Raw genomic sequence first — 14,744 nt, 5'->3', positions numbered from 1 at the left:
GGAGTGGTGATGGCTGGGGCGGGGCGGGGAGGCCCCTTGGTAGGGGGAGGCTCCCCAACCCTCCTTCCCAGACTAAGGAGGGCAGAGCAAAGTAGAGGCGTCCAGCCATGACACTGACACACAACGGTCTGCACCTTGTGATACACACCTACACTTACCACACCCAGACACCACAGGACACTGCACGGCCGGAGACTGAGCCTGACACACCAGGGCACACAACACAACCTACACAGAGTGACTCACAACTCCTGGCAACCTGTGAAACCCACAGCCACACCCAGACACTGCACACATGGTGTGACACACACACGCAGCAAGGCAGACAGCATCCTGTGGCACATGGCCACCCAAACATTGTCCACACACAGGCACAAATATTACATTCAAAATTGCCACAACAGTCTCTGACACCATGAGCCACATCCAAACACCACACATAGGGTGATGCACATCTGTGGCCACACAAACACAACATACACCAAGAGCTACACAAACACACAATATGTATTGACGTAGTGATACCTCAGTGCCACACACAACACACCTATGCCAACGATGCCCTTGCAGTTTCCCAAACATCACACACCGTGGACTGATACCCGATGTGTGCAGATGCACAACATTTAGGGACACACCTATGGCAGCTCCCAATCACCCAGCACCTAAAGAAATGTACAGTGACACACATCCCGGCGCGTGGCAGCTCAAACACTTGTACTGGTGGGGATGATTCACAACACACACTGAATCATCAGAACACACGTTGCACCCTGGTGCACAAATGCAATTCAAATTTATGGTCAGAGGACAGTATGAATGGATGCGTGCAGAGACCTGCAACGTACAAGGACACAGAGAAACCCAAGCAGTACATGCCCAAAGTAAGACATTTTGTTATATTTTGGCGACACAGGACACAACCCAGGATGATGCTCCAGGGGAGGGGGGTGGGATCAGACCTCCACAGACCCCGATGCCCAAATGCAACATACGCCATCACCTCCAACCCGGAAGCCACTCCCAAATGCCACATGCAGCACCTACACATGGCCCAGCACATGCTATGTTCCCACATGTGTGGCCACACGAACACAACATAAAAGGAGTAATACACAAACACAGAGTGACACGACACACATTGATACACATGCAACCCTTCACAAACACCACCTCACAGGAAACACCAGATGTGACCCACTGACACAGCCTACACTGAGGGCTGTGACGACACACACGACACAGGGGGCATCCTCGGGCACAACATAACACACAGCCACACACACACAGCACACCCTGAGCAGTGGCCACCCAGGCTGTGCTCTTGGCTGGGAAGGAAGAGGCCCCCGAGGAGATGAAACACACACTGACACACAGAGCAGCAAATGCCATGTAAGAAGATGTGCAGTGACTCCCAGAGGGACACACAACGTAGAATGTGACAGCATGCAGCAGCACAACAGGAACACATGGATCTGGACCTCGTACATTGGGACACACAGCTCGACACCCTCCCACAGCGACATGTAGGGACACACTGACATGGTGACACTAATTGCTTCTCATAGTGTCACACACTGATCTGGTGACACCACTCTCTAAGGAGCACGCAGACACAACCCCTCCTCTCCCCGTGTCCTAGGTCATGCAGGAACATGGACCCTCCGGCCGCAGGGAAATGAGACACTCATGCACAGACATGCCTGGCAACACACCAACACAACCCACACGGGCACACCCAGAGACACCAAACCACACACACAGACACGCCCGGTGACAAAAACACAACTCGTGTGGGGCTCCACCCCACAGCACACACATGATTCCCTCTCGGGTGAGACACGGCGGGAGAGGGCTGGAGACATGCCCAGGCACACCCCGGCCCCGCGCGTGTCCGCCCAGGGAACACGCTGCCGCCGGGTGCGCCTCTCTCCTCCCTCTCGCTTCCCTCCAGCTCTCCTTTCTCAGTCTCTCCTGCGTGGAAGCCTCCTGGTTTGTATTTATCTCTGTCTCTGTCTCTCTCTCCATCTCCATCTAAGTGTCTCCATCTCTCTCTGCCCGTTTGTCTCTGTCTCTGCCTCTCTTACCTTCTTGGTATCTCTGTGTCTCTCATGTATCTCGGTTTCTGTCCCCACTTCTGTGTCCCTCTCTGTTTTCCTGTTTCATTCTCCCTCTCTGCCACTGCCTCTGCCTCCATTTCTCTCCAGTTCATCGCCCCTGGGTTTCTGCCCTCCTGTCTCTGTGCTCTCTTTTCTGCCTCATTCTCTCTGTCTCTAGGGCTCTGGGTTTCTGTCTCTGTCTCTTGCTGAATCAGTGTCTCTCTCTGTCTCTGTTTCTCTGTTTAACTCTCTCCTTGCCTCCAAATCTCCCTTTGAGCCTCAGTCTCTCTCTCTCTCTTTTTCCCCGAGCCTCTCAGTGCTGGTTTCTACCTTGGTTTCTCTCTGCTGTTCACTGGCACAGCTGTGGCCAGTTTCACCCCGGCGCCACTCAGAAACTGAGAGCCAGAGAAACAGAGACCTCCAGCTGCAGCCCCTCCACGGTATCTGGGCCCCAGTTCAGGCACTTGTGAAAAATTGACACGCAGACTGATACAGAGGGAGAGAGACCTTGAGGCCAGCCCCAGTGGCCCATCCCTATAATCCCAGCACTTTGGGAGGCTGAGGCAGGAGGATCGCTTGAGCCCAGGAGTTGGAGGCTGCAGGGATCTATGATGATGCCACTGCACTCTAGCCCAGGGGACAGAGCGAAATCCTGTCTCAAAAACAACATCAACAACAATAACAAAAGAGACCTTGAGTGGTTCAGCTAGAGGGAGACTGAGAATATATTAAAAAATTAAAGAAATGGAGAGTGGAGAGACCCAGAGGTGAAGGGAAAACAGAAGCCAGAATCAAGACATGGAAGTTAGAGGAGAGAGAAATTTCGTCCCCAAACAGACCACAAGTAAAAGAGAAGGACAGCAAAGGCTGGGCATGGGAGATGCCTGGGTGGGTGGTCACACAGGGAAGGGCACCAGCCTTCAAACTGACGTCCAGGGATGTGGGAGCAGTTGGTGGGAAGCCGCACTCCACAGCCAGCTGCCTCCAGCCCAGGGAAGGGCTGAGAGGGACGTGGGGGTGACTCAGGGCCCCAGAGCTTCCTGTGACTCAGCCTTGGTCTCAACTCTGGAGAGGGGAGTGGACGGGGAGAGGGGTGTCTGTAAAAGAGGGGGAAAGGGAAAACCAGAGGACTTCGGTGCCTAAGAGGAGGGACCCAAGGGGAGGGGCTGGGGCTGGACCCCCAGGTCTCAGGGAGGAGGGGCTGGGGGCTGGGCCCCTGGGGCTGAGGGAGGAGGAAGCTGTGTGTCCCATACACTGGAAGAACTGATTCCAGAGTCTTCAGGACTTTTCTTTGGCCTTTTCCCAGCTGCCCCACCTTCATCCCAGCTCCATCTCCGGGCCTGGAAAGGACCCAGGTGCCTTGAGGCCCAGCCGGAAGGGGCCAGGGACAAAGGGTTGTTTAACTGGGCAGCGTGGTGGAGGGGAGTGAAGAAGAGGGTGTCTCAGTCGGAAAGGTCACTCATCGCCCGGGGCTTGTGCAGCGAAAGGCAGGACTGAGCCGCGGGTACGACATCCTAAAAGTCAGAGGTCTGTGGCGGCAAATCCTCAACCGCTGTCTCTGGGACGTTGGCGTTTGGAGGCTCCAGGACATATGGATACTGCCCCTTCGCGGTGACTTTGGGAACTGCAGGCACTCTGCTGTCTAAGCGGTTTCTTGTCAGCATACATGGAGCACCCAGCCATTGGTCTAAGAATTGGGGACGTAAACAGACAAAATCCTTGCCCTCATGGAGCTTCCAGGCTAAAGGAAGGAGACCTCGTGGTTCCACCAATCTCAGTCTCTCTTGTTTTCCCTCTGAGTCTTTGCTTTTCTCCCTGGATCTCCTTGGCTTTGCCTCTCTGTTTGTCTCCTGGTGTTGCTCTCCACGTGCAGGCTTTTCCCCTTTCTCATTTTTAGTTCTCTGTGTTTTTTCTTATTCTCCCCTTTGTATCTCTGTATTCCCCAATAATTAAAATGTATGTATATTCATGTTAACACACAGAGAGACATACACGTGCACACACACACTATATAGTGTCTGTATATGTACATAGAGCATATGTACATAACACACAATCTGGGAGTCTAGAGACCTTTTAGCCTTGAAGGGGCCACTGACTTTATAACACAGCTTGGTTTAGAGACGGACCTGAGTTCAAGACCAGCTGCCCTTCCTAACTGTGTGCCCTGTGAGATTTATAAAATAAGGATGACAACACCTATGTCACAGGATTGCTTGAGCATTAGGTGAGGTGGAATATGTACAGCTCTCAGCACAGGACTTGGGAGACGTTGAGCACTTGTGGTGCATTTTTTCCCAAGTTGGTTGCCAATGACTCCTCTGTTTTCTATACTGGCACGTGACTTCTCCCACCAAGAGGTAGAGTATGTTCCTTCTTCAACCTGGCTGGCTCATGACCTGCTTTGACTAATAGATTGCAGCAGAAATGATGGGGGGCTGGTTCCAGGTCCAGTAAGAGAACTAGAAGCTTCTGCTTTTGTGCCCTTAGATCTCAAAGACCACCATGCTGTGAGGAAGCCTAAGTTAGTCCCATGGAGATGCCATGCAGGGGAGAGTCAAGGCACCCTGGCTAAAAGCTCCAGTCCAGCCCTAACAGAATGAAGCCACATGAGTGGCTTCAGGAGAGACCAGCAGAAGTGCCCAGTCAACCCTCAGAATTATGAGAAATAATATATTTCGTTTGTTTGTTTTAAGACACTAACTCTTGGCTGAGCACGGTGGCTCAGGCCTGTAATCCTAGCACTCTGGGAGGCCGAGGCAGGAGGATTGCTTGAGGTCAGGAGTTCAAGGCCAGTCTCAGCAACAGCGAGACCCCGACTCTAATAAAACTAGAAAAATTAGCCAGTCATGGTGGGCTGTGCCTGTAATCCCAGCTAATCAGGAGGCTGAGGCAGGAGGATCACTTGAGCCCAGGAGTTTGAGGTTGCTGTGAGCTAGGCTGACGCGACAGGACTCTAGCCTCGGCAACAGAGCAAGACTTTGTCTCAAAAACAAAACAAAACAAAACAAAAAACCCCACTAACTCTTTGGCCAGGCACAGTGGCTCATACCTATAATCCTATCACTTTGGGAGGCTGAGGCAAGAGGATTGCTTGAGGCCAGGAGTTTGAGATCAGTCTGGGCAACAGAACAAGACCCTGTTTCTACAAAAAATAGAAAAATATGCTGAGTGTGGTAGCACACGCCTGTAGACCCAGCTATTTGGGAGGCTGAGACAGGAGGATTGCTCGAGCCCAGGAGTCTGTAGTGAGCTATAATGATGCCAGTACACTCTAGCCCAGGCAACAGAGCAAGACCCTATCTCAAAAAAACAAAACAAAACAAAAAACAAGAAAAAAAGACACTAAATTTTGGAGTGGTTTGTTATACAATAATAACAAATAGATATTATGCTCTTTTTTTCACACCTGTGTGTTTGAAGTTTTCTATAATAGAAAGTATATATATGAACATGTGTGTACATATGCATAGATAATAAAATAATGCCATAGGTAATGGAAATTGCAGTCTATAAACTGCAGCTAGCATCACTTTGCTTCTTTCTTTTTGCCTCTGAGTCTTTCGCAGTGAATCTCTGCTGTGTTCCATACATTTCTGCCTTTCTTTCTTTCTTTCTTTCTTTCTTTCTTTTTTTTTTTTTTTTTTTTTGAGACAGAGTCTCACTCTTGCCTGGACTAGAGTGCCGTGCCATGGTGTCAGCTTGGCTCACAGCAACCTCAAACTCCTAGGCTCAAGCAATCCTTCTGCCTCAGCCTCCCGAGTAGCTGGGACTACAGGCATGTGCCACCATGCCCGGCTAATTTTTTCCATATATTTTTAGTTGTCCAGCTAATTTCTTTCTATTTTTAGTAGAGACGGGTTCTTGCTCTTGCTCAGGCTGGTCTCAAACTCCTGACTTCAGGCAATCTTCCCACCTCAGCCTCCCAGAATGCTAGGATTACAGGCGTGAGCCACCACGCCCAGCCTGTCTTTCTTATTATGTATCTTTCTCTCTGTGTGTCTGCTCCTGTCTCGCCAAAACTCTTCCAGCCTCTGCATTTACTTTGCTTCACCACATTGGCCCTTTTGCTGATCCTCAAACATACCAATCTCTTTTCTGCCTCAGAGTCTTGGCATCTTCCGTTCCCTCTGCCCTAGTGCTTTTACCTCCAATCCCCTCCTGGGTCATTCTCCCACTTCATTCAGTTCCCTGCTCAAATATGATCTCTTCCTTGACCACCTCTTCAAAAATGGTCTCCCCCATGCCCCTCAATCATTCTATATTTTATTTCATTGCTTTATTTTTACCATGGTACTTATCACTGTATTAAAATGATCCTTGTTTTATTTGTCTAATTGTTTAAGGCCAGGGATCTTGCCATCCTGTGTTCAGAGCAGTGCCTGGTACATAGGTGCTCAATGAATATATGTTGAAAGGATGGTCTTGTTCAATAATGCGAATTGGGCTTTTCGACTCTATCCTCTTGTCCCGTTCCCCGCTGTCTTGGGGGTGAGAAAGATGGCATTTCTCCATTTCCCTGTCTTTTGTCCCCCATTAGTTGAGTTGCTGTCTGTGGTTCTGAGACCCAACAGTGTGGATCTGTCCTTGGTGCTGACCTGGGCTTCCACTTCCATTAAGTGTACGGGAATCTTGGGAAGGGGCAATGTTGTGTAAGACCCAGGCATTGGATCATCTGTACCCCTGAGAGAAGACAGACATCTGAGTTCCCAAGAGAGGGGGTGCATGCTTCACTGTGAGTTAAATGGGTGTGCGTTCTAGCTATCTGTCATCTACCATCTACCTATTCATATATATGTATATATATGGATACACAGATACATATTTTTATAATGTCTATTTATTATGGAGAACTTTGAACATATAGAAATAGTCCAGGAGTGGTTGCTCACACCTGTAATCCTAGCACTTTGGGAGGCTTGAAGTCAGGAGTTTGAGACCAGGCTCAGCAAGAGCGAGACCCCCGTCTCTACAAAAATTAGAAAAATTAGCCAGGTGTGATGGTGCACATCTGTAGTCCCAGCTAGGTGGAAGGCTGAGGCAGGATGATCACTTGAGCCCAGGGGTTTGTGGTTGCCGTGCGATATGATGACACCACTGTACTCTACCTGGGGCGACAGAGCAAGACCCTGTCTCAAAAAAAAAAAGAAAGAAAGAAAGAAAGAAAGAAAGAAAGAAAAGAAAAGAAAAGAAAAGAAAAGAAAGAAAGAAAAGAAGATATAGAAGTGAACAGGAACAGGAGAGTATAATAAACCTTCATGTATCCATTTAACAAGTAAATACCGATTCATGGTCAATTGGCGTTTCATCTATGCCTCCACCCACTGCCTCACTTCCTATGTTATTTTAATGTAAATCCCAGACATGATATCATGTAATTATATGTTGCTTTTAAAATGGTTTTCTTTTGGTTGAAGTATGACTTACACATTGCAAGTCCACAAATCTTAAGTGTATGAATTGATGCAGTTCTACCTACGTACAGACGTGTGTGACAGCCACCTCGGTCAAGCTATCTCCATCATCACAACAGGCTCTCTTGCAGCTGTCTCAGTTGATCCAAGAGAAAATAACCAGTATTCTAACCTCTATCACCAAAGATTAAAAAGGCATAATCTATATGTCTAAAGACCTGGACACTAGCCTTGACTTTTCTGTTGACTTTTTTTTAATGAAATACACCATATGTGTAGAAAGTGCATAATATATAGATGTACATTTTGGCACATAATGTATAGTGCACCCCCAGGAAATCACAAGTCACACCACAAGGGAATATTGCCACTCCCGAGAATCTCCCTATTGTGTGCTCCTTTATGATCAGAATCCTCTTCGCAATCTCCGGAGGAAACTATGATCCTCACTTCGCGAGAATCTCCCTATTGTGTGCTCCTTTATGATCAGAATCCTCTTCGCAATCTCCGGAGGAAACTATGATCCTCACTTAGAAGGAACTTTAACTCCTCCCAACCTATAGCCCTCACACGCTGTTTTCTCAGTCTCTCCTTCTCCCTCCAGCCCTTCAATCTAAGTGGCCCTGGACTCTGGAGACCAAGAGTAAGAGAGCATCTCACCAGCCTCCTTCCTGGTCTTCCTGGCTCTAGTCTCATTCCCTCTGGTCTGTCCCCTGCATGGCCACAGAGAGAGCTTCCTGTCACCTGGCATTGACCGTGCCTCTTCCCTTCTCTAAATCCTTTCACAGCTCCCCATTGGCTGTAGGAAAAAGTTCAGAAAACTTTGTCCCCACCTGACGTTGGAGGCTCTTCCGGGGCCCTGCCACCCTCTTCACCCTCATTTTCCTCACCCTTTGTACACACACCAGGTCTCGGTGCATACTGTCCTCCCTATCTGGAATGCCCTTCCTCCTGCTTCTTTGCCAGTTCCCACTTGTACTTAGGTTTCTTCTTAGGGATTCATTCCTGGCAGAACCCTCCCCTGGCCTTCCTCTTCGGAGATCTCCTAGTCCCTCATACCTCATGTTTTATCAAATATGAGTCTCCAGGTTTGTGACTGTCTCTTTCCAGACCAGGAGGGCAGGGTTGAGTCGGATTTGTCACTGGGTCCCCAGCATCGTCAGCCCAGAAAGACAGGTTATCACTGTTTGCAGGATGTCCCTTCCTGCAGCTCTGCCTCTGTCTCTTACTATAATAGTTGCTGCCCCACCCTGCTGCTTCCCTGCCAGTTAACAAATGTTTCCTGAGGACTTGGTGTGGGCTGGTCCCTCTGCCTGGAATGCTGCTCCCCAGCTCTCCACCTGGTGACCTCCTACTCATCTTTTAGGACCCAGCACAGGCTCTGTCCTCTATGAAGTCACCCCTGATGCTCCAGCCCCCAGTCATAAATTTGTCTTCCACCTGCCAGCCCTTCCAGCCCAAGGACCTCACTTATTTACTGGCCCAATCTTTCTAGGGAATGTGGCCATCTGGGCCCTACTCTGTGTCCCCTATTAGACCAAAAACTCCTCAAGGGCAGGGGTCTCCAGTCACTTAGCACAGAATAAATTATAAACACTTGTTGACTCTCTCCCAAGATTACTTCTGCCTCTGGGTGTCTGTCTTTGCATGGGCTTGTCCCCTTGCCTGGAATGCTGTTCCCTTCTCTGTCCATCTGGCATGCTTGAAGACCTGTCACCAGCCTCTCCTCCCTGTGGCACCAGCTCCACTGTGTCTCTCCCACAACTCTGGCTATTCTTGTTCCTGCATATGCTTCTGTCGCAGGCTTGTGGCTCTCTGAGGTTGGACCTGCCTCTCTCATCAGACTGGGACCTCCTCCAGGTCGCATGGCCAGGAACGTAGGAGGATCTCAATCAGCGAATGATGGAAACTGATGTGTATTAATCCAAGTTTAGTAAATTGAATGCTGTTTCCCTACCACCTTTCAGCTACGTTTCTAAGATTTGTGTCTGAAGTGGTTCTCTGTGTGTAAATGGAAACTTGGTGGGAATTAAGGACTCTCCTTATTTTTCCTACCACCCAAAAATCCCTCGCCAGGACTGCAGAATGTCTTCTCAGCTGGGTGTTCCACACAGCACTGCTCTGGCCAGGAAACACTTTACACAGTGACTGAAGTGTGGTGATGGGCTCCTGCCCATGGATTTCAGGGGTCTTACCTCATACCCCGTCACCTGGGAGCAGCACTCCCAGTAAATCAGTGGAATGACTCAGTTGTTGTTGCCAGTTGGGAGTTGGCACCCTGAAAGGATGGGGTCTGTCTTACAGGATGCAGCAAATGGTTTGAGCCAATGTGGGTCTGGGTATCGAGGGGGTGGCAGGGACTCCTCCTTAGTACAGCTAATTCTCACTTGCAGAAGTTTTGTTTCCTGTCCCCACAACTTTGAGCTCTGCTGGTTTAGAAGTCTTGGTTCCCAAAGAAAGAATGCTTCCACCAGGGGACCCAGCAGTATTGCAAGATGAGAATGCCCTGGTCATTTTACAGTTCTCTTGCCACTGAACCAACAGACAAAGAAAAAGGTTATTCTATTTGCTGGGGTGATTGATTGATCTCAATTGACAAGAGGTAACTGGATTACACAGCAGGGCCAAGGAAGGCCATGTCTGGAACCCAAGTCATGCTGTGGAGCACCTCTTAGAATTTCCATGTCCAATAGTAAAAGCAACAACAACAACCACCATAAAAACAGGACACCTGAGGATTGAAACCCACAGAGAATTTAGAGCTTTCAGGAATGAAGTTTTAGATTACCTCAACTAAAGTACATCAGCCAGCTAAGGGCAAAGGAATTACATTCCATGTTAACTCCCTTACATGGAATGGGTCATTGGAAGAAGGAATTAAACATATCAAGCATGACCTTGTGACCAATTACAGAAACACAAACTGTAGCAGCTATGCATATTTTCTTGGTTTCCCTTCCTTCCTTCCTTCCTTCCTTCCTTCCTTCCTTCCTTCCTTCCTTCCTTCCTTCCTTCCTTCTTTCCTTCCTTCCTTCCTTCCTTCCTTCCTTCCTTCCTTCCTTCCTTCCTTCCTCCCTCCCTCCCTCCCTCCCTCCCTCCCTTCCTTTCTTCCATCTTTTCATGTGTCTATCCATCTACTAATTTCTTTTTTTTTTTTGAGACAGTCTCACTCTGTTGCCCAGGCTAGAGTGCCGTGGCATCAGCCTAGGTCACAGCAATCTCAAACTCCTGGGCTCAAGCGATCCTCCTGCCTCAGCCTCCCGAGTAGCTGGAACTACAAGCATGTGCCACCATGCCCAGCTAATTTTTCTATATATATTTTTAGCTGTCCATATGATTTCTTTCTTCTTTTAGCAGAGATAGGGCCTCGCTCTTGCTCAGGCTGGTCTCGAACTCCTGAGCTCAAACGATCCACCCGCCTCGGCCTCCCACAATGCTAGGATTACAGGCGTGAGCCACCTCGCCCAGCCTACTAATTTGTTTTAACCTTGCCTCTTCTTTTCCTTTATTGTCTTTGTAAATCAAAATTTTGTGAATAGAATCCACCTTACTTATCCACTGCCTCCCACCTCCCCCATCAAAGCCAGATATTTCTTGTGCATTGCAATTAGGAGACAATAATAACTAATTGTTGAATGGGTAGTGAAAAAAAATGGCTAAATATTCAGAGAACCACAGACCAAGATTGCAAAGAAACATGAATGAAGGGTTAGGGCAAGATGAATGACATGAAAATTTAAGTCCATTCAATCAGAACATGGATAATAAAAGTATTAAACATCATTTGAATAATTCAGGACCAATGAAGAGAATAGAGACTTTATTTTCTGGATCTATCCATTCAGTTAATCCTTTCATTCAATATGTTGCTTAAAATGCCAGGGTTCATGGGATGAGATGGTTCACTGACGTCTTTCCCCTTTTTTCATTAGATGTAACCAAATAGAAAATTTTAAGAAAGGAGTAGGCTTTTGTTTTTTCTTTATCCCCACCACCAGGAACTCATTAGCCTTTTCCACCCCAAGAAAGCTTTTTAAAATCTTTAAAACTTTCATTGGAAATAATAAACGCCTAGAAAGAGCACAAATCATAGGTGAACAGTTCAGCAAATTTTCAGCAATGATCAGGCCCCCAGACACTTCCATAAATGTCCCTCATCCCCTCTTCCAGGCATAAACCCTGAAGAAGAATTGCTATTTTGACTTATAATTTCATACATTAGTTTTGCCAACTTTTTTTTGCTCTAGTACTCAGCCATATGCAGAATTGTTTTGCCAGCTTTTGTCCTTTGCTTAGATGGAAACATACAGAATGTTCTCTTATGTCTTTATTCTTTTGCTCCCCCTTATGTTTGTGCACTCTGTCCTGCCGTTGCCTGTGGCTGTAGGTTGCCCATTTGCATTGCTGTGTAGCGCTCCACTATGCCAACAGGCCACCTGTCCTAACGTTGGTAGGTACTTGGGCTGTTTCCACTTTGTGGCTATTATAAATTGTCCTGCTAGGAACATTTTAGTACCTGTCTTTTGGGGGAACATATAAACCAATTTCTGTTGGGGAGATCTACCCAGGAGTGGAATTGCTGGATCAGAGTGTGGGTGTAGATTCTGCTTTAGGCAGGTAACCAAAAAATAGTTTTTCAAAGTGGTTTGTTTTATTTTACACCCATGGGTGTGAGAGTCCCAGTAGCTCCACATTCTCGTCAACAGATGAAGCTTTTAAAAAGAGTTTCTTCCTCTCTGCTAAGCACTCAGGAAGGCATCTGGGTCACAATATCTAAGCAGCTAAGGAGACACACAGCTGAGTGGACAGTCTCATCTCGACTCCCACACAGTGGGTTCTAAGGCAGTCAATGCACCCTATTCTACTTAGTGAGAGCTGTCAAGTTTAAGCTTTTAGAAGTTTCTGGATCAGAGCACTGCCAATTGGTCATGTATTTCCTCTCATAGGAGTCCTTGGTCAACTTGCCTAAGGGAGAATCTTTTGTCTTAGAAATACAGTCATAGGCTGTATCACGATGTTGACTGCATATACAGTGGCGGTCCTGTAAGATTATAACACCGTATTTTTACTGTACCTTTTCCATGGTTAGATATGGTTAGCTATGCAAATACTTACCTTAGTCTTACAGTTGCCTACAGTATTCAGTACAGGAACATGCTGTACACGTGTGGAACCTGGGAGAAATACGCTATACTATATAGTCTAAGTGTATAGTAGGTGCTGCCATCTAAGTTTGCATTAAGGATACTCTATGATGCTTGCACGACAACAAAATCGCCTAATGATGCATTTCTCAGACTGTAATCCTGTCATTAAGTGATGCATGACTGTACATTAGAATTAGGAGAAGTCAGGGTCTACTACTCCTTTTTTTTTTTTTGAGACGGAGTCTCACTCTGTTGCCCGGGCTAGAGTGCCATGGCGTCAGCCTAGCTCACAGCAACCTCACACTCCTGGGCTCAAGCAATCCTCCTGCCTCAGCCTCCCGAGTAGCTGGGACTACAGGCATGTGCCACCATGCCTGGCTCATTTTTTTCTGTATATATTTTTAGTTGTCCATATAATTTCTTTCTATTTTAGTAGAGACGGGGTCTTGCTCTTGCTCAGGCTGGTCTCAAACTCCTGAGCTCAAACGATCCACCCGCCTCGGCCTCCCAGAGTGCTAGGATTACAGGCGTGAGCCACCGCACCCGGCCTTCCTTTTTTCTTTTTAAAATAACTTTATCAAGGTATAATTTGCACACAGTAACATACATTCATTTTAGGTATATAGTTTGATGAATTTTCCAGCTTTTTTCCAGCTCCAAGATTGATGGTCACAGATCTTGTCTTTATTTAAAATTTTGATATTTCACTTATCATGGATTTTTTGCATCAGTTTTTATTTTTAAAAATAGTATATTAAAATATTATTTATCTTGATTACTGAGTTTTTTGGTATCCCCTTAAATTTTGTGTCTGAGGTAAGTGCTTCATGGCCTCACTCTTCTCACACCAATTCCACCCTGATTATGACAAATGTATACACTCATGAAACCGCTACTCAGTCGAAGTACAACATACAGTCAGTCGGTCCTCTATATCTGTGGGTTTCAAATTTGTGGATTTAACCAACCACAGATAGGAAATATTTTAAAAGTACAACAACAAAAATAATGCAAATAAAAAACAACACAGTATAACACCATTGACACAGCATTGACATTGTATTAGGTATTGTAAGTTATCTAGGGATGAGTTAAAGTACATGGGAGGATGTGCATAGGTTATACACAAATATTGCACCATTTTATATCAGAGACTTGAGCATCCATGGATTTTGGCATCTGAAGGGGTCCTGGAACCAATCCCCCATGAACACCAAGGGACGACTGTATTCCCATCAGCCCAAAAGGTTCCTTCCTATGTGCCCCAACTCCTGGACTCTGGCAACTGCTGATCTGATTTCTGTCACTGTAGGTTTTTTCCTTTTCTAGAATTCCATATGAATGGGATTACACACCATGTAGCCTTCTGTGTCTGGCTTCTTTCAGTTAGCATGATGCTTTTGCGATGCATTCAGGTTGCTGCGTGTATCAACATGCAACATGTTCCTTTTTCTTGCTGAGTAGTATTCCATTATATGGATGGATCACAGTTTGTTTACCATTTTCCAGTTCATGAACATTTGGGATGTTTCCAGTGTTTTAGAGATTATAAATCAAGCTGCTATGAACATTCATGTGCACATCTTTGTTAGAGTAAATATCTAGGAGTGGGATTGCTGGGTCATATGATAAGTGTATGTTTATAAGAAACTGTCAAACAGTTTTCCAAAGTCTATCACCTTTGGAGATGTTGTGTGTTTGGTGCAATATGTTCTGCGTCCTGATGAAGGGCACTTATGCAAACTACAGTGCTCTTAGTTTAAGCCGAATCGAACCTACCATGTTCACCACTCAGCTGTTCTCACCCCCTCGCATCTGTCCCTCTGTTTGGTAAGTGGCACCACCATTCATCCTCCTCAGACAGAAACCTTGGAGTTACTTTGAGTCTTTTCTTTCTTTCACACCTCTGAACCAAGGAATCAGCCAGTCCGGTCAGCTCTGCTAACAAAATCTGTCCCTCATCCAATCCCTCGCACTGCCCCTGCTGCTACCCCCATCATTGCTTGCCTGGAGACTGGTGCAGTAGCCGCCTCACAGGTCTCAGCTTCCATTTTTGCCACAGGGATCCTTGTAAAATATTAAAG

Source organism: Lemur catta, chromosome 19, assembly GCF_020740605.2.
Source record: "Lemur catta isolate mLemCat1 chromosome 19, mLemCat1.pri, whole genome shotgun sequence".
In the NCBI taxonomy this organism is placed as follows: Eukaryota; Metazoa; Chordata; class Mammalia; order Primates; family Lemuridae; genus Lemur; species Lemur catta.
The sequence above is the reverse complement of the archived record's forward strand: the minus strand, read 5'-3'. Positions refer to the sequence as shown.